This window comes from Callospermophilus lateralis (assembly GCF_048772815.1).
Source record: "Callospermophilus lateralis isolate mCalLat2 chromosome 11 unlocalized genomic scaffold, mCalLat2.hap1 SUPER_11_unloc_3, whole genome shotgun sequence".
NCBI classification, from domain to species: domain Eukaryota; kingdom Metazoa; phylum Chordata; class Mammalia; order Rodentia; family Sciuridae; genus Callospermophilus; species Callospermophilus lateralis.
In genome coordinates, this window is record NW_027510155.1 from 7,879,082 (window position 1) to 7,906,271 (window position 27,190).

Below are 27,190 nucleotides of genomic sequence, written 5' to 3' on the forward strand. Positions count from 1 at the left end.
AGCGGCAAAAAGCATTATAAAGCATCCTACTAACTTTCATGTCACAGCTAAAAACCTGAATATATTTTTCAAATTTAATTATTAAGGTTTAATTTGCTACTTAATGACTACTAACATGAGGATTCCTTGGTAGAAACAGCCCACAGAATAGATTCAGTCTCTGTGTCGTCTTCTGGCAATTGGACCTCCTCTGTGCACCATGACGAGACTGCCAAGGTTCCCACAGCTTAATTGTATGGGGAATGCTGCAGGACCTTCACTACATTGTACAGTAACAGCAAGGTACCTGAATGAAATGTTTTATCCATTAAAGATATTACTAATATAAACTTTCTATTTTACTATTGTGTCATTTTCTATCTGTTCTGTAATCCCTCAAAAGTTCACTAAGCTATATGATATTGATATTTGTGAACAAATATTTAGTGTTCTCTCTTTCTACGCATTGCCTTTCAGATAAAGAAATAACATTTTACTTGCATTTACCATAACAACTATCATTCATTTGAATTTTAGAAGACTGTTGCTTATTTTGAGACACTCATTATTGTTTGAAAATATGTAAGTGGCATACTAAGTAAATCAATATCCAATCTTTTAATTTTATATTTAAAATACATTCAAGCTATGCTTCTGAGTTTTCCTAATGCCCTAAACACTAAATTGGAGTGCATTCTGAAATCATACATTAAAGAAAAAAAATCTTTGAATTAGTAACTTAAAGTTTAGCTTTATACACCAAGGAGTTTTACTCATTAGCAGGTAATTTAAATTCTTTCTTCTTCCCACCCCTTTTTACCACAGGGAATGCTAAATTTGTTTTTCAAACTCTTCTTCTGAAATGGGAGGTGGCAAAAACAGTACAAAAAGTCAGAATTTTAGGACACAGAGTCATTCAGCAGACATGATTCCTCTATGAGAACTCTTCTTCTCTTTCTTCTGTGTCAGGATGAGCAGGTGGCAAGGCAGAGCATCATATAAGACAGACCCACCTAGAACCTCCTGCAATACCATGGGTATATGTTAATTTGCTCATTCAACCAGAGCAATGTATCACAGACTTGGTCAAAAAAACATAAATGTGTTCTCTTACTATTCTGGAGGCTCAGGACCCAAGATCAAGGTGTCTGAAGAGTTGATTACCTCTGAAGTCTATCTCCCTGGCTTGTAGATGGCTGTCTTCTCCCTGTATTTTCAAAAACCTTTCTTATGTGAAAGTCTGTTTCTTAATACCCTCTTTATCTAAGGATAGTAGTCACATTGGATAGGAACATACAATCCCCGCATTGTAACTTAATTTCCCCTTTTTGCCTGTATCCAAATTCAGTCATAATCTGAAGAGGAAAAGGATAAGAACTTTAGTATATATATATATATATATATATATATATATATATATGTGTGTGTGTGTGTGTGTGTGTGTATACATGTGTGTGTGTGTGTGTGTGTGTGTGTGTGTGTGTGTGTGTGTGTGTTGGGTACAATTAATCCCATAACAGCCAATCAATTTTCTTCTCACTACAAAGTCAACCTAAATCAATTACCCTAATTACCCTATGACTGACTGTGCTGGATTGGTGAGGCTACAAGTCCCCTAGTGCTTCTGTTTACTTAGATAATGGGGAGACTAGGAGTTCTGTTAGAAACTGGGGTTATTATGACAAAAACTTTAAACATAAAAAAAAAGTTCATCTAGTTTTGTGGATGGGATCCTGAATTTAAAGTCCCTTACAGCTCTGAGATCCTATAATCTTCCCTTTCTAAATAAAGGTAGGGTACAGAAATGGCAATATTTTCCATGAGTTCAGCCTGGATAGGGTATGACATAGATGATACAGAAACATGAAGATTAAATTTGCCTTGTGAAGTATTCATAGGCTTTACTATCAAGCACAAAAATATATGATGGTGTGCTTTTTTCAAGTTTTTGCTAAGCTAGATATCTGAAGAATGCTCAAAGATTATTACACATTAATATCAATTTCTATTTTCCTACTGTAAAATTTACATTCCCAAGGACATTTCTCATGTAGATATAAAATACTGAAGATTTTTTCTTTTTTTAATTTTGAATTTCTTAATACTGTTCTATTTGTAAAATGTGTGTCCCATTCTTTTAAAAAAATAGTACATGATACTTATACATCATGGTGGAGTTTATTTGGAACATAATCATAAATGTATATTTCATTTCAATGTGCAATGCTACCCCTTTCCCTCACCCTTATCTCTCTATATCCCCTTTCTCTTTACTGATCTTCATTCTATTTATTTATTTATATTTTAAATGATACATCAAAGTTACATGTATAATATATATTATATATTCTTAGACTTTAATTGATAATGTGTAATGGCTAATAAAATGCAATAGAGTAATGGTTTTGTTTATTTTATTCAATTGTTATATTTTGTTTATTTTGTTTTACACACACACACACACACACACACACACACACCCCTATGTATGAATACCTTGAGATGTATTAACATGTGCACCTGGTATAATTTGGCAAACTCTATTTCTCAGTTCTTTCCCTTTCCCTCTTCTCCTCCTTCACCTTTGATTCCTCATTTCTGTTCTCTGGATCCTGATCTGCTTTCTACTTTCAGGAGATCTTGTTTTTCCTTTTTCCTTTCTAGCACATGAAATAAAACATTTCAGCCTTGCCTTTCTGAATTTGGCTTATTTCACTTAGCATGAAGTTCTCTAGTTTCATTCATTTACCAGAAAATAACATCATTTCATTCTTTTTTATGTCTCAATTAAGCTCCATTGTCTGTGTATGTAAATGCATGTGTCATTGTCATGTGTATATAGACTTACACACACACATATGGTTTCTTTATCAATTTTCTTTATCCTTTCTTATAATGATGTGCACCTGGACTGGTTCCTTAACTTTGCCATTGCCATTGTGCTGCTATAAGCATTGATGTGCCTGTTTCATTACAGTATGCTTATTTTAGTTTCTTTTTTTTTAAAATAAATATCAAGAAGTGAGTTAATTGGGTCATATTGTATTTCAATTCATAGTCTTTCAAGAACTCTCTATACTCCTTTTCAAAGATGTTATACTAATTTGCAGTCTCATCCACAATAATAAGTGTACCTTTCCCCCAACATTTTTGCCAGTAAATATCATTATTTGTATTTGTGATTATTGTCATTCTAAATGGGGTGAGATGAAATATCAGTGTACTTTTTTGATCTGCACCTCTCTGATTGCAAAGATGCTTAACAATTTTTCAAATATTTGATGACCATTTGCATTCCTTCTGTTGTTCTTCGGATCCTCTAGTTCTGGAATCACCTCATCAGCAAACAGATAGGTTGAGTACTTATTGCCTATTTGTATCTTTTAATTTCCTCCTCTTCCCTAATTTTTCTGACAGAAATTCAACTACCATATAGAATTGAAGGAATGAGCATTGGCATCCTTATTTTCCCCCTGACTTTAAAGGAAATGAGTTCGATTTTTCTCCATTCGGTATGATGTTGCTTTGGGTTTTGCCACATACAGCCTGTATGATATTGAGGTAATCTCCTTTTATATCTAGTTTCCCTAGTGTTTTTTGTTAACATGAATCAGTGCTGAATTTTGTCACAGACTTTGAATGCATCTATTGAAATAATCATGTGATTTTTTGTTCCTGAATCTATTTGTATGATGAATTTCATTTATTGATTTATATGTGTTGAACTGACCTTGCATCCTTGGGATGAAACCAACTTGATCATTGTATACAATCTCCTGAATGTGTTTTTGGGTGTCTTTTGTTAATGTTTTATTAAGGAGTTTTGCCTCTTGTCCATCAGTGATATTGATCGGTAGTTTTCTTTCCTTGTTTTTTCCTTATCTGGTTCTGGTATCCCGGTTGTACTTGTTTCATGGAATAATTTGAGGAGGACTGACATTATTTCTTTGTTAGACTTTTGATAGAGTTCAGCAGAGAGTCCATCTGGTTCTTGGATTTGTTTTGTTGGAATACATTTTTTGTCACTGCTTCAGTATGATGGTATAGGTTTAGTTTTGGACTATTTAAGTTTCTATATCCTTCTAGTTCAATTTGAGTAGGTAAAATGAATCTAGAAATCTGTCAATATCATCTAGATTTTCTAATTTGTTGTAATACACATTTTCAAAGTTATCCTTAGCAATTTTCTGGATTTCAGAATATCTGTGGTGAGATCTAATTATTCATTTAAAATTGTGCTGATTTGGATCATGTCTCTCATTCTGTTGGTATGACCAGGGGTTTTTTCAGTCTTGTTAATCTTTTTAAATAACCAACTCTTTGTTGCATTTATCATTTGTACTTTTTAAAAATTCTCTACTTCACTAATTTTAACTCTAATCCTAATTATGTCTCATTTTCTCCTGGTTCTGGAATTACTTTGCTCCTGTATTTTCAGGGCCTCTTTAGATTTTTATTTCAGATCTTTTTTTCTTTCTTTGCTTTTTTTTTTTAATGTGGGCATTTAATGCTACAATCATTGATCTTAGAGCCACCTTCATAGTGTCCCAGAGATTTTGGTATGCTATATCATTTTTCTCATTTGATTCTAGTGTTGTTTTCATTTAACATCTCAATTCTTCAATGATCCATTTTTTTCATTTAAAGTCTATTATTTAATTGCAATGTGTTTATATGATTTCTATAAGTTTTCTTATTTTTTAAAAAAATTGTCCATTATCATCTGATAAGGTACATAGAATAACATTTACTTATTTATTTATTTTGTAGTCACTAAGACTTTCTTTTTATCCTAAAATAGCTGTTTTGGAAAAGGTTCCATGAGCTGATGAAAAGAAAGTATATTGAGCTATATTGTGGTGAAATATTCTATAGATGTCTGTTAGGTCTTCTTGGTTTATACTGTTTTCATTGACTTTACATCTGGATCACCTGTCCCTTATGGAGAGAAGTTTATTGAAATTACCAAGGGTTTTAGTCAGTTTTTCGGTTTCAGTGTCCAAAAGCCCTGAGAAGTACAATTTTAAAGAGGAAACATTTATTTAGGGGCTCTTGGTTTCAGAGATCTAAGGCCACAGATGGCCAACTCTATTTCTCAGGGCTTGCAATAAGGCAGAATATCACAGCAGAAGAGAGTGGTGGAGAAAAGCAGTTAGAGATATGGTACCAGGAAACAGAGAGAAAGAACAAGACAGTTCCCTCATGGACAAAATTAAAACCTCAAGAGCATATTCCCCAGTGACCTGTTCCTCCAGCTACACCCTACCTGTTTTTAGTCACAGCTCAGTTAATCCTAATCAGAGAATTAACACACTGATTAGGTTAAGTTTCTTATAATCCCATTATTTTATCTCTAAATTTTCTTGCATTGTCTCACACATGAGCCTTTGGGGGACATCTCACATCTAAACCATAATACAGAGTGTTAGTTTACTGGGATATGTCTTGGACATGAAGTGTTTCATGTAATAGGGTGCACCACCATTTGATACTCATATATTTACTATCTTTATGTCTTCTTGTTAGATCTTCCCTTTAACATAATGTAGGGGCCTTTCTTGTATCTTTTGATTTTTTTTAAATCTCCTTTTCAGATATAAAAATAGCTATTCCTGATTGCTTTTGTACTTCATTTGCATGGAATATCTTTCTCCATCCTTTCAATCTTAGTCTGTGGATATCTTTATTTATACAGTGAGTCTCCTGCAAGCAGCATATGGTTGGGGCTTGTTTTTAATCCACTGCACCAGTCTCTGCCTTTTAATTAAAGAGATGAGACCATTTACTATCAGAGATCAACATCCAGCATCTCATTGGGGTTCTTCTTTCTGCTCAGGATGGTGTAAGCCACCTTAAAACTTATCAAAAAATCAGTGAATAACAGAACACGAATACTCAGAAATACATTTACAAAAGGTGAAGCCACTGATAGATCTAGTTCACATGGGTTCTGGAACTAGACAAAGAAAAGATGGCTGTGGTGGTTTATTCAAAGGCAGAGATTAGGTTTCAAGGGCAGAGTCTTGCTTCATGATGTCTTGCAGTCAGCATATTGATTGACATCTTGGCCAGTCATACCCATATCAGGAGATATATAGGCCACAGCAAAGCAGAATAGAGAGTATCATTGTCCCTGGGCAATCAACCAGAGGAAATATCCACTGGTCATTCCCAGACACCATATCTATTTATCCATGAGGCTTCCATGCAAAGTGACCCACATGCAACCCATGGGGGCTCCTGACAATTTACATTTAGCATTACTACTGTATGTTTATTATTTCTAGTCATTTTGGCTTATTTCACATATTTAATTCATTCTTAGTTTTCATTAGTTTAAGTGCTCTACTAGAGCGTTTTATACATTTGAGAGCTCAGGGGTTTGTTTTTGAGTTCTTCTTTATGATGTGTGTCTTTAAATATTTTCTGTAATTTAGGTAAGTGGTCATGAATTTCTTTAGTTTGTCCTTATTATGAAAAGCTTTTATTTCTTCTTTGATTCTAAATAATAGCTTTGCCAGATATAGAAAACTTGGCAATTGTTTTCTTTCAGAATTTGTAAAATCTCATTCACAGTCTTCCTTGCTTTTAGCATTTGAATTGAGAAGTCTGAAGTCAGTCTTATTGGTCTACATCCAAATATCATCTGAGGTTTTTCTCTTGTAACTTTTAATATTCTATCCTTATTCTCAAAGTCAGGCATTTTGGTCATGATATGTTTTGAAGAGGTTCTTTTTTGATGTTTTCTATTTGGAATTCTATATGCCTCTTATATGAGGGTGCTCATCTTGTTCCTAAGGTTTGGAGAATGTCTGCTATTATTTTACTGAAAAGTTTCTTAATCCATTAGCTTGTATTCTGTGTCTTATTTGACTTGTTGTCCCAGAATTCTCATATATTTTGATTATATTTTTCTGCCCTCTTCACTGTCTACTGAGAGTTCTAGCTCAAATACCTTGTCTCTGAGGCTGAATGTTCTGTTTAATTTCTAATTTTGTCTGTTGGTGATACTGTCAGTTACATTTTCAATTTGATTTATTTGTGTCTTTTATTTCTGGAAGTTCTAATTGGTCTCTTTACAGAATCAGTCTCTTTTTATTGAAATGGTCATTCATACTCTGTAACTGATTTCTTAGTTCATTCCTGAATTCATTCCTTAAATCTTCTTTTATCTTGTTAATCATTTTAATAATTATTTTTAAAAGCCTTTCTCTGGAATTTCATCCCCTTCTCTGTATATGTGTTTTTTGTTTTGTTTTGTTTTGTTTTGTTTTGTTTTTTTGCTGGGGCATAGTAACTTTTCAGGAAGAATTATTTGCAGCTTTGTGCATGTTTTCAGAGGTCTTGATTTTACACAACTGTTGAAAGGAGTTTATCTTCCTCCTTTGTGAGAATGTCCTTTGGTGTGTAATTTTAATTTTGATAAGTACTTCACTTTGGGCATCTCTTAGCTTCAACATACAGGCCCAATATAATCCAAATATTAGTTTCAATTGCCAGTGCTCCTCAGTTTTCCACTGAGGCACTGCATAATTGATTCCCTCTTGTAGAGCTGCTATAACCTGTGGATTTTTCTAAAAACCTTCGTTTCTTTCTCTGATTTGTCCACAGGACTAAATAGAGGTCCAAGAGTGGGTCCCAATATCCCGTGCTACTTGTTCCAAATTGGAGCCTAGGTCATTGGTTTGGGGATTCTCTTTCCCCTATTGTTAAAACATTGTTGAGTCTTGAGCAGGGTTGGATTATGTGTGAAGTAAGATGTGTCCTCACTTTATTAAGTTGTACTTGTAGTTGTAGTTCAGTCATAAAGTCTCTACCTTGTGAATTTGTACTGTACTGTTTGCTTCCCATCCCCACTCAGAAAAAAAGAAAAAATCAGCAATGGCAACACCAATACCAATCAACATATAGCATTAGAATAAACATATGATGCCAACTATGACATGTAAACCATTAATTTAAAAAAAGCAGATTGGTCAGTTCAGCATTTAGTAACAGCAACAACAATCAACAGCTATGAATTTGATCTCACATTAAAGCATATAGTGCATATCAACTATGCACTACACCAACATAAATGGTAGGGCCAGTAACCATATAAACTAAATTCTTTTTAAAGATAATAAAATGGCAGTTCCTTCAAAAGAAAGAAAATTGGGTATAAAAGTCAAAGATAATTTAAAATATTCAAAAGGTTAACAGAGGTACAGAAAGAGAAAGGAAGCAAGTAATGGCTATAAAGAAGGAAGAGGTAAAAAATGAATCAAGTAAATAAATAACAAGAAAGGGGAAAAAAAGCAAAAAGTGTAGCTTGTTGAAGTGGGGAGAGAGGGGAAAAGTAATAAGACGAAAAATTGGAGTCAAAACAAACAAAAAAGTCACATCAAAATATAAAAACAAAAAATCTTACTGTTATAAAGTCAAAATAAAGAAAAAATAACAAGCTCAAGTAAAGAAGAAGATAAATAAATGAGAAAAGTGATACAAATGAAGAAAAACATGAAAATAAATATATATATTCACATACCCCAGTATCACATGCATTAACACTCATACCATATTGAAAAAGGAGAACAGACAAAAAGAAAAGAAAAGAAAAATTCTACTGATGTTCCAAGCTTTGTCATGAGTTATCTGCTCAACAAAGAATAGCTACGTCCACCACATTGCCAGAGAGATACTGATCACTGCTGAGCATCTGAGTCTGGGGAGTGTTCTGAGATCTCTACTTTTGGGGTAAAGCAACCAACTCTTTACTCTTCTTGCATATTTCATCCTGCATAAATGTGGCCTTCCCAAAATCAGACCCAGAGTGCAAATGTGCCCACCTGCCCATCTTCAGAAATTTCTCTGGCTAATCCTGTAAGTCTCCAAACACAATGGGAAAGTGAGCCACATTCCACTCTTAATCTCTGGTTTGGATCTCCCTGGGTAATCTCCTGTGTCCATCTCATTCGCACCCTGCCTCAGGACAGGTCCATGTAGGGAGAGTTGGCTAAAGCTTATCATTATCTCCAGGACTCCTTCCACAGCAGAATGCCACCCCAAGATGATGACCCACATCAGCTCTTTTTTCTGCAGCCTAGAAGCACAGAGCAGAACTCGCACATGGACTCACTGTGCTGCCTCTGGGTCACTCAAGTTCAGACAGGAATTTGTTCCTTGTATTTCCCCATTCCAAATTTTATTTGCAAGTTCAGTCTTACTTTCTTCTTGGGTTGTCACTTCCCTCTCTGGTGGATTACTGAGGGGTGTTGGTTTGCTTTTTTTTTTCTTTCCATCATATGTTCATAGAACCTGAATTTCTGTCTGTGATTCTGATGTTGAGATTCAGTGTATTACCTCTGTCATCCACCTCAAATGGGAAGCAGCATAGACATACATCTTTATTGAATGCTACTTGCAGAGCAAGTAAAATTACACCCTTCTTTTACTCCACCATCTTTGGACCTCCAAATATGTCATATTATTTTTTCATAAGGTCAGCCAATTTTTAAATTTTAATGGAAAGTGCTGTAAAAATTTATTAAAACTATTCAAGTTTTATTATTGAAACTTCTTTAATGCATGCAAATTTCCAACATTTATAAACTCTGGAAAACTTTAAATTTGGCAGGGGGGGAATTAAGGTATATGTAATACTTTTTAAATTATGAACTGGAGATTGGAGGGGGAGAAGGTAAAGTCAAAGGAAAAAAAAAGCATACTTCCTTCTAAATGGCAATGATTTAATCAACTGGGAAAATCTCTTTCCAGATGTTACCATTGGAGCATATCTGTAGCAGTTGTGCACATTTTCTGATATTACAATTGCTGCAAAATGCCCTTCCTTTAACTTGCCTTTTTTCCCAGAGACAACATTGGCAGGTAGAAATGGCTCTCCAAGCACAGTTGAATGTACAGCTTTTAAGAAGAAGAATATGAAAGGGGAAGCAAAGGGTAGCATTATGGCTTAGTAGCAGTTTTCAGGAAATCAAAAATGGGAGTTAAGTATATTTACACTCCTGTAAGTATTATTGTTTTTATTCTCTTCTCAGAGTTATGAAATATGAAGTTTATCTAAAGTTCATTTTTGTGAGGCTTTTTTCCATGTTGTTGTTATTGTTTTTATAAAAATCCTAATGATATTTTAGGAGAAAATTTAGGACACATTCTTTCCTAAGAATAATAGTGATGCAAGACAAGTGTATCTACCTCATCTTCCATAGCCCCCCCTCCCCGCTTTTTCCCCCTGACCCAGTTTGCCCTCTCTTTTTTATGACATGTGGCACATAATCTTTATTCCCTCAACAGATCTGCTCACAAAAGATTTTATTTTTTTTCATGAATTTAGACCCAAATGTTATCTCTCTAAAGTTTATTTGCATTTTAAACCTTATCTCAGTCTGTGGAAGCAAAGAATTTAACACCCTGTTAAGGGGATTTTAAGCATCAGTTGGCAGGCTGGAGAATGTTTTCCTTTTTCTACTTCTCAGAAATTGTATTCTCTGTAGTTGCTTCTCCATGTGGGAAGGAAAAATAGTTTCAAAATAAAATCTCTAAGTTTAGGGCCGGGCAGACATAAATTTGGATCCCCTCTTATGCCACTAACCTCTTGAATGATCTGAGGAGACTCACTTAACCTCTCTTTTTCCATTTCAGATAAGTGACTTACTTAGTAATCAAACCTATCTCATAAGACTGCTGTGAGAATTGAATGGGTTATTGACTAAAGTATATGATTAATAAATAGTAACTATTATTATGGTATTAGTTTGGTTTTGGCTGAAGAGTTCAAGTATTCAATTTACCTTTAATTATTTTTGGATAGAATGTGTGTCTTATCCATTCTAACATGAAATACTAACAGATCTTAAAATGTCCACCACCCCCATGGCTGCCTGTGTCCAATCCAGCATGGTTAGAATTCTCGATATTTCCACTGGTTGCCTGCCTGTCACATCATATTCAACATTTTCTCTATTCTCCTTTGTACTCGAATCAATACTCACCTATAGATGTTTGGCCTCCTCTGACAGCAGATAATGCCTGAGAATAGGAATGCTCAGACTCAGCAAGAATAAAGAAGATTAGAGAGCAAAGAGCATCATCTCTAAACTCACAGATTAACCTAACATCATCACCAGCATAGCAATGCAAACTTCACACTTTCTCACCAACAGGGTTGATTCTAGACTCAAAATTTAGACCTTTCTTGACTGACTTTCTGGACATGACAGACTAGTATCCAGTGATAATTTCAAAATGTTTTCATTTCTCAAGGTGATAGTGTCTGGCTAATATCTTGTTATGAATGCCATCCTATGTGTTTTTTTTTCATATTCATTCATCAAGCATTTCCTGGAAACCAACATTAGCCTGTTATGAATCAAGATAATAATGAATATATTCATTCAGGTTACGTCCTGTGTTTTAATAACCTAGTCTAACATGGGCAGAAGGAAGCTATTTATTTGATTGTTCACTTCTTCAAAATTCTTCTATTTCATGTTTTATTTTAACATTGCCCAATTCTCTAACCTTGCAATAACAAAATTAACCAGCTATCAATTTCAATTTTTTTTTCTTAATTATGATTCCAATATTTCGCACACATTTTTTACTCTGATTATCACTAAATTAATTCAAAGTCTTGTGCATTACGCTAAGGCATTAATTGATTCACTCTTTCTTTAAACCCACGTTTAATCTGAGTGACAGGTATTTTTAGGTAATCTTCCTTTTTGCCATTCATACACAGATAAATAAATGAACAAAACATACAAATACACATCTTCACGTTCACATTATCCACTATCAAAAAATAAAATTCCAACAAATATATTTAATGATGTAATTGGTTTTTATTTGTGATTCAAGAATTGGGCAACCTCAATTCTCCTAACTGAATGAGAGCTTCCACCTGGCTTTCTTAGTAGAACAGTGAGTTTTGTAAAGTAGTAACAAGGAAACAGAACAATAGAGAAAAAAGCTGGTTGGTGAAGGTCAGTTTACTTCAGTTACTCTTCTTCTAAGGGTTAAAGCAGAGGAAACTTTCTTAGAATAATTTGAAGTGCTGAGAACCAAACTCAGTTCTTTGAGTTAAGAAATTACTCTGCTGCTAAGTTGGATAAAAGACCCTGGACTTCCTTATTATTCTTTCTTAGGTAGATTGGAATCTTCTGTTTTTCAGGAGATATTCCAGGGGCAGAAATGTTCCTTTTGAGGATATACCTGTCTCCTTAAAGTTTTAGTTTAATTATTTGCAATTTACCACAATTAACTCACATTTGGTTTAGATTGGTGCTGGGGTCTGATGCAAGAACTCAGTCCAACACAATGGCCTCTCATAATTTGTGTTTAATAATACACATGTTATAGGGACCTGGCAGGGAGATACCATGATCATGAAGGTGGTTTTCCCAGGGCAAGGCTTACCCATTGCATTTTGAATGTGCTGACCCCTGTGGTTTCCCCAAATGTGGGAAACTCAACTGCATAATTTGTAGTAGTGGGGGACTGTGTTTGAGGTCTCCCCTGGGGAAAAAGAAAAATACAAATTTTAATTCCTGGTAGAGTAAGTTCTGAAAATGAAAGGCTTCTAAAATCATCATGAACATATTAAAATATTAATTTATAGTGTTTGAATAGAAAATTAAGGAACATAATATAAAGTGAAAAAAATTCATAAGGGAAAGAAAATTAATCTAGTTTAAAAATTTTTGCTCATCAAGTAACATTGCAACACAGTACCATCAGACACCATTCACTAAGAAGACATTTGATTTGTGATACATTAGCTATATTTGTAGAATTGAGAATGATGTGAAATCCCCTAGGGGGAAAAATGGGCAAATTTCTACTTTGATCAAGAGAAGACAAACATTGTTTCACACTATAGTATTGGTAAGTTAAAGCATTGAAAAATAATCATTGTTAAGTTATAGAAATTCTCTTATACTGCTAGTGAAAGCAAGCAAATGAATGGGCGTGTATTAAATAAGATATATGTTCTGGAGCACAAACAAAAAATGAGCACAATAATTTTATTTTTCTCTCATGAAAAAGTACAAGTTTTGATATTCTATAGCTTGGGATTTTTCAAAGAATCTAGCCTCTATTTATTATTTTATCATTGTGGTGAGCCCAAGACAGACCTCTATGAATTATGGAAGACAGTGAAGAATATTTTGAGACATCAAGATGAAAAAGAGAATTCAGAGATGATTATCACCTAGAGATGTTTATGAAAAATTCTACCAACTCAATAATCCATTAAAGAAGTATGTATTGTAAAACTATTATATATAAAGCACTAAGAATCTTTCTCTGCATGGCATTTTAAGATAGTTATAATCATTGGAGTTGATTATTTGAATAAACCAATTTTTAAATCACCAAGAAGGATATTTTACTTGCCAATAAGTAGTTACACATTTGTGAAATATAACAGAAATTTAAAAAGATATTCAATCTTTTCCTACTGAAAACCTGGAGCAGGGAATTAGAAAAATAATATCTAATACACTTCTAAAATCAAGACATTAGATAATACTAATTTAAGTAGTTGATTATTTCATGTATTTTATTCATCATAAATGTTCTGAACTTCAGCCTCTACTCTTTACCATGCAGAAATCTAAACAAAATAATAATAATTTAAAAATATTTATTTAAAAAGAATTCTGGACCTCTGTGGGAAAAGATATATAGACTCATAGTTACAAAAGTAAGGTTAAATATAACATTAAAGCTATATCTATAATGTTGTTTGATCTCAAAGGAGAATTTACTCTTTGATGAAGTTAAGAAGCGAGACACATCTGATAGATGACAAGAAGCCTGAATAAAATACAAAATGGAATTAGGCATATACAAAAATGAGAAGGGGATGGTAGGACATTTTAGACAAACAGTAGAGTACTAAAATGGCTTGAGATGAGAACAGAGACTGATGGGTTAAAAATTAATAATATTTGGAATGGAATATTTACATCTCAATACAATTTGGTATGCCTAATTTTGCAAGAAAAAAAAGTCAGATCACCAAACACTTTCATTTTGGATTCATGTTTATTGTGTTAAAACTATGGAAGAAAAAACAGGAATTGAAAGAGGAAAAGAAGGGCTGGGGATGTGGCTCAAGCGGTAGCGTGCTCGCCTGGCATGCGTGCGACCCGGGTTGGATCCTCAGCACCACATACAAAGATGTTGTGTCTGCCAAAAACTAAAAAATAAATATTAAAAAAGAAAGAAAGAGTAAAAGAAGGTTAGGCAGAGGGGGAAAGGTGAAAGAAGACAGAAGAAGGAAAACAAGAAGAAATCTTCAAGAGGAAATGTGTTAAACACAAATGCATTTTTGAAACTCTAAGTAGGTCTTGATCAACTAGTAGCAATAATTATATTGTAGGAGATTTCTTAGTGTATCAACTAATTACTCTTTCCTTATTTTCTATTCTCTCACATGTACTTGATCGTAATTTTAAAAATAGAAGAAAAGCATTCACTAGCCATTAATTCAAATTCTGGCAGTAGAAAAATATTATGCAGTGTAAATTACGTATAAATAGATTAAATTATTCTAGATTAATGTTTGCTTCTGTTCCAAGAAAGTCTTTGTGGTGGTTTGACATGAATACTCCAAATGCTCAATAATTACTCAACTAAAGGATCATTACTGGTGCAATATTTATTTCTGATGTCTTTCTAAAGCCCGATTTAGATGACAGAATTTTAATCAAGAAGAACTAAGGCAAAAGGTTATTCCAGTTCAAATAATCATATTTTATCACAAAATCAAAGCCATAAGTTTACCAGAAAAAAGTTCCATTCTATGTCCTAAACTCATAAAAATATACTTGAGTAATCTAAGTAATTTTTAATGGTAACAAAAGCACAATCCAAAGCTAAAGGAACTTTTCCTCTCAGGCATTTTCTCTGCATTTTTCACATTCTAATCATTGACAAGAATTGAAAGCCTTCTTCTTCATGCCCTCTTGCACCCTAAATAAAACAAAATAATAATAATAATAATAATAATAATAATAATAATAATAATAATAGATTTTTCCATTTACTCTATGGCATCTATCTATACAGTCTAAGATTTTGTCAATTATTCAGTTTGCACTTGCATCTTTATTCTTTACTAGAAGGTGTTTGCTTCATGTGGTGCTCTTAGCTCCGTCCTTGTGTTATGCCCTTGGTATAAGAGACACAAGCAAATGATGTTTCTTCTTGGTCTCCATGGGCAATGGCTGTCTTTCTTAACCTCTCAATATCTACAAAATGATATTTGTTTGTGCTAGAAATTATGCCCATACACAATAGCTTGTTAATAGTATGTAATTTTTAATCTCTCTATGTTGATTAAACTATTAATTCAAAGAAAAACAGTATCTTTTAGTGACTGGCCTTAACATATGCAAGCTTGTGCTACATATTTTTATTAATGATTTAATCGTACATCACATATTCTGAAAATGAAAAGAAACTAATATGTATGTAGATGTGTATTTTGCATATTTTTGTTCATGAAAGTGTCAATTAAAGCAATGAAATTTATTTCATCACCTAGCAGTATTTTTAATTTTTCTGATGTGTTTATGTTACTAGTGGTTTCTTTTAAAATTTATACCTTAATATGAGTGAAAAAGAAGAGTAAAGTGTTAGAGTCTGTAAACAAGTCAGGATGGTTCCTGGCATTTTGCCAGAGAAATGTTAGGGTCTGTAAACAATTCTGGATGGCGCCTGGCAAAATGCCAAGGGGAGTGGTTTTTGAAGTAACGCCATGGAGACATTAAGTGTGGAGATTTCTTATTGGTTGACTGCTGTATCTAGTTTATGTTAATTAAGATAAGCTGTGTGAAATTTTTATATACCCCTCCTGTCCTACAATATAGGGGTCCCACTCCTGCTGTATCAATGTACACAAGTTGTTCATCACCCCCCCCCCCCCGGTTATTTTACTTCAGCTGGACTGCGGCAGTAAAGGATGATAAGTTACAGTCAGATTGATTAAATGGTGACTTGATTCTCCAACAAATGTTTGTACTCTAGTATTAATAAAAATGAAAGACAAATTATTTTCTTATTAATTTCTCTCCGATAGCTTGGTTTCATTTCTCAATTTTGTAGTTTAATAAATTCAATGGTTTGGAAAAATAGAATACAAAGGGTATAATTTTTAAAAATAACCCTTTAGTTTTCTATACTTAGCAACTAATGAAGTAAATAAATTTATTTACCTGGCCAATGGGTTGTAAAACATATATTTTAAACTATGTGAAGAATTGTTTTAAATATTAAATTATATTTTTGAATATTTCAAATATGAGACTGAGATTTCCAAAAAAATCTACATAATAAATGTGACTACTTAAGGAAGAATGAACAAATATTTTGGAAGCAAATAGAGATATTAAGGGAGTGAGAAGATTCAGAAGAAAGATCGGTATAAGATGAGGGGAGGATTCAACATATTATAGTAGGAGTAGGTATTGCAAAAAGAAAACTTCTCATGTTTTCCTTTAGTAAATATCCCTCATCAATAATTGTTACACATGCCTATCAAATTAAACCCATTTATTTGTATTCAACATGGCCTCCTGAAAGTGTCATATTTTCCTTTCCTGGGTCTAGATGCTTCTTATTTCTGTCATTTTCAGATTATCTAATTTTTCTAGGGCCACAAGTGTTAATTTGCAAATATCAACATTGGAAGAGAGAAGTATTCTTCAGATAAGTGTTTTCGTTCAAACTATATTAGTAACAGCAACATTATATAAATTAAGGTTTCATAGGGCTTTTTTCACAATTCATACACAAAAATCTATTTCTCTTTAAATGTAAACATTTTATACTTTCCTTAACTGAGAAATGGATCCAAGTAGACATATATGTGGATCTTTGTCTTCCCACACCCACATATCCTGTTGGTCCTCTCTCTCTCTCTTCTAAGTCAGTTTATCTCAGAGCCCTATTTTACACCAAACAGGTCACCCTTGGTGACTAGCTGTAGACCCTGATCCTAAAACCTGATACCCCCGTGGAGACAAGTAAGATACAAGCAAACAAGAAGAACATAGACTATTCAGAGTTTTCTATAGCACAGAAGTCAGCCACTGTCACTTGCAAATTTGGAGAGACTCACAGGGGAGTGGAAAAGTTTTACAGTCTATAAAAATGAAAGATTTAAGGGATGTCCCATTTGAAGACTTTTGGCATTGGGAAGTTGTAACTTGGATAATTTGAAATAAAATGTCTTCTTTAATTAATTAAGGGTGTGCATTTTTCTTTCTTGGGCTGGCCCTAACTTGGAAATGAGAACAAAAATTAAGGAAGCTATCAAATATGGATCAAATTCTGGCCATCTTAAACCACCTGTTAGAGGGGCTATTGTTTGACTTTCTGAACTGTTAGTAAAGCTAGCAGACTGATTTCTTACAAGCATCACTCATGGCAAGTTGGTTTCCTGAGTTAGTTAGCTTACAAAGTGGATTTTCATTTATTTAAGATTTTTGTGGTATTTTTATTTACTCAAAAAACTCTTTAAAAAGCTTACTAAAGTAGGCATTATCCATTGCTTTAAAACATTGATTTAAAGATAGGTTGTTGGAATGGTGGGTCAGACTACGTAAACTACTATATAGCTTGTATCTCAGATCTGCTAATTTGGTCATGTTATCACATAGTTACCTAACACTTAAATTGCATCATCAACCAAAAACACCATCTCTTCATCTTTTTATCTATATCAGTCTATTGTTCGTCTTAATTTTTCATTAAAATGTATGTGTAGCATGTGTTTGTTTATATACATATAAATATATGTAAAAGCATGTTTATTTACACATGTTTATATATACATATGATTACATGATTTAAAATAGATGATGCAGATATAGTTGCAGGTTAAAAGGAAATGAGAAGATGAATAGAACATAAAATTTTTCAAAATAATCTTATAGCCTGTAAGAACGTCAAATTTACTAAATGTGTACTAGATTGTGCTTGGTTCTATGAAAGGAACAATTGAAATAATGGTTTGAGAAGCACATGTAACTTTTAATTTTTCAGAAATTGCTGTCAATTAAAATGATGGACAATTAACTAAACATGCTTTTAGAATATAAAGCAAAATGTTAAGTGAAGGTAAAACAGGAGCACAGAGGATAGGTGCATTAGTCCATGTCTTAATCCATGTTTGGTTGCTCTAAAAGAATATTGTCAACTCCATGAACTACAGACAACAGATGTATTTGACTCACATTTGTATAGGCTGGGAAATCCAAGATAAGAGGCTGAATCTGGTGAAGGCCTATTTGCTTATGTCATCATATGGTAGAAAGTTATTTTATGGCAAGAGAATAATAGAGTACAGGGCATAACTCTCTCAGATAAATTTCTCACTCCCAAGATAACAGCTTCTTAAAGGCCCCACCTCTTAATGCAGCTACAATGGCAACTAAATTTCAATGTGAATTTTGTAGGAAACAGTTAAAACCACAGCAGTCAATTGATGCCATATAACAAACTCTTCCACAGATGTGTAGTGTAAAATAGCATTCATTTATTCTCATGGATCTGCAGTTGGCTAGAACAATGATACTTAGGCTGTGCCATCTGGGGCCAGGTATTTCATAATGTAGCTAGCCTTCCTTTTCTTGTATCTCACCCTCCTTGAATTACCAGGCTAGACTGGGCATGTTCTGTTTTTGTGATGGTCAGGGTATGAAAGTCAGCTGAAATTAAGAAGGCTGGGTCTTGGAAAGGGAACACTATAATTTCTACCTCTATTTAATAGGCCCAAACAATGCTGCCTGGTCAAATAGTCTCTCTCTCTTACACAATGGAAAAATAAAGTACAGAAAAAACATGACCAACGTATTTATGAGAGGACTGCAAAATTACAGGGTAAGGTGTGGTGATATTTTGGAGTCAATAATTCAATTTCATGTAAATGGAGTGTTGAGGCATGTTACAGGTGGGAAACAAGCTGCTTCATAATTCCCAAAAGTTTAGAGGACAGAATTAAAAATAGAAAACAAAATTTAAAAACGCACAGTGTGTGAAAGCTGAAGTCTAGAAAACAAGGTGAAGATATGTGATTAATTGTGGAGAATGTCACTCAAGAGTGTGTGGAGGGAAGTGACAATTTGGATTGCCTGGTGAAGACATGCTCCCTCTGACATAGTGCTGAAGAGGAAGACAAGAGGCAGAAACAGAGTCAAGACTGGCCCAGTGATATAATTTACATTTTAGTCACCCTTTCTCCCTTCAGAATCATTCAATTGGAACCTCAAACACATTTATTTATTAAGAAAATATAATTTAAGGAAATGATGATTTAAGCATCATTCAATTCTAAAATTTACTTCATTATTGGGCCTGGAGAACAACAACAACAACAACAAATTGTCTCAAATTGTAAACAAATAACTCCATATTTTCTGGCATGTCATGCTGTTTTTTAATTTTCCTCTTCCAATTTCTTGCTTATTCTACATCTAGTCTCTTAAAAAAGTATATGTCTTGTTTCTGTAGATTCCCTCCTTGAAATTGAGAGGAGTATCACTTTTCCACAAGCCAAATGAACAAGATCATCATTACTTGATGCCCTTAAATAAATGCATTAGTCAAACTGACAATCCCATTGGCAATCAATAAAGACATACAAAAATGGCTAAAGCAAGTGGAGAGTTCAGAAAAGCAGTCTGGTTAAACAATTGCTCACCTAACTGAACTAGATTAATAGTGATTGATTTCAAGTACACCTTACAGAGCATATTTGTCTAACTATTCATCCATTCCCATTTCCTTTCACCTTTCTCCTTTTTCTCAGTGTCAGTTTTACTGATGACTTACAGATTTAGTGAAAGAGCTAATTATAATGTCTTACTTTTCTCAATATAAACTGGAATTTCTAACCATATTAATTTCACTGATATATTGAAGATTTTCATACTTTATATGAGTAATGATAGCTAATACTTGCTTATATTGAAAATATTATAATTCTATAAATTTTCCATGTACACTTGATTGAAATTTATAGATTTTGAACAAGTCCTTCCTCACCATTTCTTCATTATCTAATAAAATTCACACTTTTGTTCATCCCAAAGCCATCATTTTTAATAATACTTCTCTAATCTTCACTGGTTTGGCCCTTTATTATTTGCATTTTCATTTATTTAAGATTTTTGTGATATTTTTTATTCACTCAAAAAACTCTAAACAAAAACTTATTGAAGTAGGCATAAGCCATTGCTTTAAAACTGAGAATGAAAAGAATACTTATTTGGTGGTATCTCTCTTAAGATTTAGATTCTAATTAAAAATTTCACAACAAGTGATAATTATGGACAAAATCTAATATTCAGAGTTTAATGGGGGGCTGGGGATGTGGCTCAAGCGGTAATGTGCTCACCCAGCATGCGCAGGGCACTGGGTTCTATCCTCAGCACCACATAAAAATAAAAGAAAGATGTTGTGTCCACCAAAAACTGAAAAATAAATATTAAATCAATCTCTCTCTCTCTCTCTCTCTCTCTCTCTCTCTCTCTCTCTCTCTCTCCTATCTTTAAGGGAAAAAAAGAGTTCAATGGAAGTAAGAAGAGTAAACATTACAGAGGTACAAATATAGTCCAAACTGATGGGAGAGTAGGAGCCTTTTGTTAGAGGCTTCAAACTAGTGAGTTTTATACTTTATACTTTTCGGTAGAACTTCATCAAATACTCAAGAAAGGAGGAGGTGTCCAGGACCAAGAATGACTTGTGCAGAGGCTGAGTCAAAATTTATACAAAAAGAGACAACAAATGGTCAAATTTAGGTACAGGCTACATACTAAGAGTTTTAGTGCTCTATTAAAATATTTTTATAAAAGTCAATCATGATACTTTGTAACAGAAACAAGCAGTAGTTCATGAAATAAAAGGAATGGAGGAAATAAGTATTAGTCACATTGCCCCCCGACTTTCCAGGATATCCAGAGAGAAAAATTCTGGAGTTTGAAATGAGGAAAATAATTCAAAATCCTACCACTGTCACTGCCTCTGTGCTTTGAATACTGCAGCATGAGTCACCACATTGGATGTACACAAATTAGACAAGGTGAGTTTATATAAAGCACAATGAGTATCAGAGATCACTCCTCACTATCCTTGCAATTATGTGTCTTTAACTCCAAACTCATTGTCCAGATAAGGTATGGTTGATACTTCATCTGATGCTACATTCTTGCTGCTATGAAATGGGAAGCAAAATGTTCAGTAATTTCATTTTCAACTTCAGTACAAGGGTAGATTTTGTGTTTCAGCTTCAACTAAATTCAGAAATTTAGTCAAACATCAATATAGGTGCATCTGGAAGGGCCATTTTAGATGAAATTAACATTAAATTTAGTAGATTTTGAGTAATATACATTACTCTAAAAAAGTGAATGAGTTTCATCCAATTATTTGAAGTCCTGTGTAGAAAAATAAATAAACCTGACCTCCTCAGACGAAGAAAATCTGTGAGATGATATTCTTAAAATTGTTTCTCTTCCTGAGACCTCCAGCCTGTTGACCTAGTTTACAACTATTGCACTTGCCATACTCCAAGTCATGTGAGCTATATTCCCATGGTTCTGTTTGTCTACTGATTCTTGACTAACTATGTGGTTCTTAGGATATGGAATTTTAAAGAAGAGTGTTCTGAATTGCTTCTGGGATTTCTGGAATTGGGTATCTAATCTTACTAAAGACATTAATGACTTTTTTTCCAGTAGTAAAGAAAAAACTGTCAGTCCAAGGCATGATATGACAATGAGAATTCACACAATATCACCATCAGATATCTCTAATCAAATACTTATATGAGACAAAGTACCAGATGTCTCTGTATAACATACCTTATAACATTTTGTCAAACTAATAATTATAATTACATTGGTTGGTTACTCCTTAGACTAGTAGAGAAAGAAAATTGTATGCTAATGGATTCACATTTCCAGCTAAAGTACTACATAAATGATTTGAAAGCTTTTGTGTTTGCCCTGAAAGAGACCCTTACATCCAATAACTGCAGAAATGAGACTGCTGAGAATCAAACTCAGGATCGCTACCTACAAGTGACTGAATTATAATGCAAATTGGATTTTCAGTCTTTCACCAGTAGGGTCCCCTGTTAAAGTGAGGGCATTGATTGGGAATAAATGGAATCATGAAAATTAGAATGGGAATATATAGGAAGACCCTGATGAGGCTGCAGACACTGAAACTACTTTCCCATGAGATTTTGCCAGTAAAAGCTGACTTTCCACCCCATTTGTGGAGATTAACTCTTCAAGGATTAATCTATTGAGGTTAACTGTTTGAAAGGCCTCTAATAGTGTGTTTGGTTGACTGGCTAGAACATGGACCTCACATAGTATGTGATGAATGAAACTGAAATGTCAGATCTAACTTGGTATGTGTAGAGAAATGGATTCTTAGGAAGATCAGAATATTAGAGTACACTTATCACTTATGATCTATTCAACCACCCTGGATGGATCAGGAAGAAACACCTTTCATCATGACTAAGAAAAATAAATTTAGGAGGGAATCCCCATGAACCTTGAAGAGTTCTAGAATTGATCTTCTCTGTAAACCAGAACTTACACTGGGAACTGTAGCCAGTATATTGGGAAACTGAAATGATGTGGGTATAAGTCCATATCAGAGTTGGGTCAAGGGGAGGAACTCAATTGACAGACACAAAGTGTGTATGGATATCATAAGTAGCAGTAGAGTTAAAGAAGCAATCAAAATAGTCTGACTTGCTGGGTGTGGTGGTACATGCCTATGATTCCAATGGCTTGGGAGAATGAGGAAGGAAGATTGCAAGTTCAAAACTAGCCCTAGCAAATTGGCAAGGCTCTAAGCAACTCAGAGAGATCTCTTTCTAAATAAAATGCCAAGAAGGGCTAGGGATGTGATTCAGTAGTAAAGTGCCCCTGAGTTCAATCCCTGGTTCTCCCACCCCCTAAGCAAAAAAAAAATAGTCTGACTTGAAGATACCTATTATACCTATTTACACCTGTTACACTGGCTGGTTCATCATAGTGTTTCTAGAAGTGAAATCAATGGGAAGTCTATTAAATTCTTATTAGATTTGTACAACTCTTTCAAGACTTGAGAGATGGAGGGTGGTGACTGCTATCAGTCTCATTCAATTCACATGATTGTCATCCACAAAAGAGAGATGTTGTGACAGTAGATAGGCATTGAGAAAGTCCATAGATGATAGTGGAAAGTCCATAGATAAATGTGGAAAATGATAGTAGTTTGAAGTAGGTTTAATCAAATGGTGACTCCAATTGAAACTGGGGAACACAATGAGTTAAAATGCTTGAATAAATTAACACATTCACAAGTATGTGATATATAGCTATTGATCTGAAATATACTTTTTCTCCATCTCTTTTTGTGAAGGCCACAGAAGCAGTTTTTCTTCAGCAGAAAAGGTTAGCAACACATCTTCACTGTACTTCCTCAAGAATATATTGACTATATAGCCCTCTGTCATAGTTTAATTAATCACAGGGAAACTGATCATCTTTCACTTCCATAAGACATCACACTTGTTCATTACTTTGACAGTATTATGCTGTTTGGGCCTAGTGAGCAAGACATAGCAACTACTCAGCCCTTATGGATAAGATATTTGCATAACATAGGGTACAAAATAAATTCAAGTAAGTTAATGGAAAATTACAAAAACCTGGGGCTGGGGGTATAATTGAGTTGTAGCATGCTTGCTTAACAAACATAATATCTTTGCTTTGATACCCAGCACTGCAAAAGACTGTTAGGGTCTGTAAACAAGTCAAGATGGCACCTGGCATTTTGCCAGAGGGAGTAGTTTGTGAAGTAACACCAGGGAGCCAATAAGTGTGGAGATTCCTTATTGGTTGACTGCTGTATCTAATTTATGTTAATTAAGATAAGCTGTGTGTAATGTATATAAACCCCTCTTGTCCTACAATAAATGCTCCCACACCTGCTGTATCAATGTACACAAATTGCTCATCATCCCCTGGTTAATTTTCTGCAGCCGGACTGCAGCAAATGGCCAGGGACATGAGGGGAAGGAGAACAAGAGGGAATTTTATTTTTAAAATGAGAAAATTACAATATTTGAATTCAGGCAGAACTTCATTCCTGGAGAGGAATGAAGCTTAGTAGTAGATCATTTGCTAGCATGTGTTGAGGCTCTGGGTTCAATCCTCAAGTAAATAAAATACAGCTATTGTGTCCATCTTCAACTAAAAATATTAGAAGAAGAAGAAGAAGAACAACAACAACAACCACCACCAATCGTCTCCATGAACAAAGTGGCCAAATTAGCAAGGGTCAAGATTATGCTTGGGCTCTGCAATATGGACTTCCTTTTACTAAGGCTGATTTGGCCATAGCAACTGCTACATCTCCAGTCTTCCAACAGTAGAGACCAACAATTAGACCTCACTATGACATTATTCTCTTCATGATTAGCCAGTTATCTTGTTTTGTTATATGGAGCAACTCCCAGCATAAAAGTAGCAGTATTTTCCCTTACTGGAATACATAGACATATATACATGTATCCAAATACATGGGTTTATACTATAATATGTATATATGTGTGTATGTGTGTGTGTGTGTGTATATATATGCACGTATATTTCTGTGTATATTTATAAATAAACATATATTTTATATATGTACATGTGTATTTCATTTATATATATGATATATATATACATTTTTATATGTGTGTGTATTTTATATATATATATATATATATATATATATATATATATGTGTGTGTGTGTGTGTGTGTGTGTGTGTGTGTGTGTGTGTATATATATACTCCTTACAGCATAAAAATAGCAGTTTTCTTTCTTATACTATTGTAATACCTTACCTGAATTCAATGATCATGGCAAAACTATCGTCTATGGACTTTCTCAATGTCTATCTACCTTCCTAGCATTCCACATAGTAATGTGATCTAGGAACTCATGCCAGATCAAATGTAATTGGTAGTAGGTTAATGTTCATAACATTCACTGTTCTTACCCCATCATTCTTAATCAGCTGGCCCAAAATGACAATGGAATAGCTTCTTGAAGTCTCAGTTATAGCACAAGCTAAGTAGTGACACCTTGTATAACTGGACAAGATTCTCCAGGATGCTATATATTCTATAAGCAAATTTCAAACATATGATGCTCTTTCTTCAAAACCAGGATGCACAGGGGTAAGAATGTCTGTAGGGGTAGGAAAGTCTGTAGACACAGAAAGGATTTGCAGTTTAAGTCCATTCATTGTAAAGGATGAACCCTGATAAAATTTCTTCTTGTAGAAAGATCAGTTTTTTTTTCTATTAAGACCTTCAGCTGGTTGGATGAAGCCCATTGACATTCTGGAGTGTAGTCTGCTTTTCTGAAGGTCTATTGATTTAAGTGTTAATCTTCCCCCCAAAATGCTGTCTTAGAATACATAGAAAAATGTAAAATCAAATATATTAGTACCATCATCAAGTAAAGAAACTGACTCCTAAAATTTATATATATACATATATATGTTTATATATAAATGTATATGTTTATACATACATATACATATAATTGGCAAAGAGAGGATATTTTATAGTTTGCATATATACATATATAATTTACATATTTCATATATATAATTATGTATGTGTATATATATGTATTTATATATTTTATTTATACATATATATACACTTACAAATGTGTGTGTGTGTGTGTGTGTGTGTGTATATATATATATATATATATATATATATATATATATATATATATATATAGAGAGAGAGAGAGAGAGAGAGAGAGAGAGAGAGAGAGAGAATGTGGCTGCTGAAAATGTTTTTGTAACCACCTGGTCCCTAAAGAGATAGAAAGAGATGGATAAATTTCTCTTTCTCTTCTCTGTTGGTCTGTTTTTCTGGAGAACATTGACTAATATACTAAGACATAGACTCTGAGTCTCCAAGATTCCCAAGGTCAGAATTCCCTTAATATATAAGTGCTTCAAAAGTTATGTGGCCAAATGTGTCTCTACTCAATGAAGATGAGGTTGTGCTTCAATATTTCAGTAATTTTAAATGACAAAACATATTTCTTCTTTCTATACAGCATATGTCACAGATGGCCAGTGGCTCTATTTGGTTGTGCAATAGTTTTCCTTATTGTAGGTCATAGATTGTCAGAGCAACATTGCCACCACTTTCTGAGACATTTCTAATTCCCATGGCAAAAGTAGCAGAGGCTACAGGAAATATGAATTAACTTTTAAGCAACCCACTGTAACAAATTTCTTCACAAATTTTATTGGTTGAAGCAAGTATTACCGCTGTTCACTGTGACTGGTCCTTTCTTCCTCAAATGCTGAAGTATAAAACCAGAGAAGCACGCTGAGCTAAGTGTAGAGTGGAAAGTGGAAGGCTTTATTAAAGGATAGAAGAAAAGACTCTCCCTCCCCACTCAGGAAGAAGGGGACCTGAAAGGCAGAATCTGTGGAAAGGGGAGGTCTTACCTCTTTTATATCTAAGGTCTTCTTTGGTCCTCCCACATTCTCTCCTTTATTTCCATCTATCCTGCTTGTGATGGGGGATGCAGGTGGGAAGGCCAAAAGGTGGAAAACAGGTGGACTCAGAGGGCCAGGAGGAGTGATCTGGGCTGGAAAGTCCTAGATCCCTGTTTTGCTGGGAGCTACTTCATTAACAATTCTTTAAGAAGGGCCAGGTCCTTGGGGACATTAACATTTCAATTTACCCAGTCATTGTTTTGGTTTTCCTGGGCTCAGATTGGACTCCATTTTCTTTATTGGACTGAATATTAGACCCAATTTACCTAACTACACTAACTACCTATCTTTAAGTCTGCCTTTACAAGTAATAAGATCAGGTCTGAATTCACAGAGCTGGAATGCTATGCTCCAAATACACTACCATAAGTGCATTAATATTGTAGAGATGTGACTCTGATAACTGAGAGGACAGCATTGTATAGGGACAGTCAGAGCTGATGAAAGAGCACTTGGTTTAGAGAGCTATTACAATAACCCAAAGAAGAAATGCTAAGTGATTATTCCCATAGTAGTTGTAAATACAAAGAAAACAAATTAAACAATCAAAAAGAAGTAGACCTATTTGGAGTTATTATGAAAAAAGAATTAATAAGGCATTTTTTTT

The 27,190-nt window shown here is 34.0% G+C and overlaps 1 non-coding gene across 1 annotated transcript; it reads left to right on the forward strand.

The window, feature by feature from the left end:
• The first annotated feature begins 12,335 nt into the window (after positions 1 to 12,335).
• Positions 12,336 to 12,498, forward strand: LOC143386029 (U1 spliceosomal RNA). The gene has a single exon (XR_013089531.1). It is a non-coding gene; the product is annotated as a U1 spliceosomal RNA (small nuclear RNA).
• The last annotated feature ends 14,692 nt before the right edge of the window (positions 12,499 to 27,190 follow it).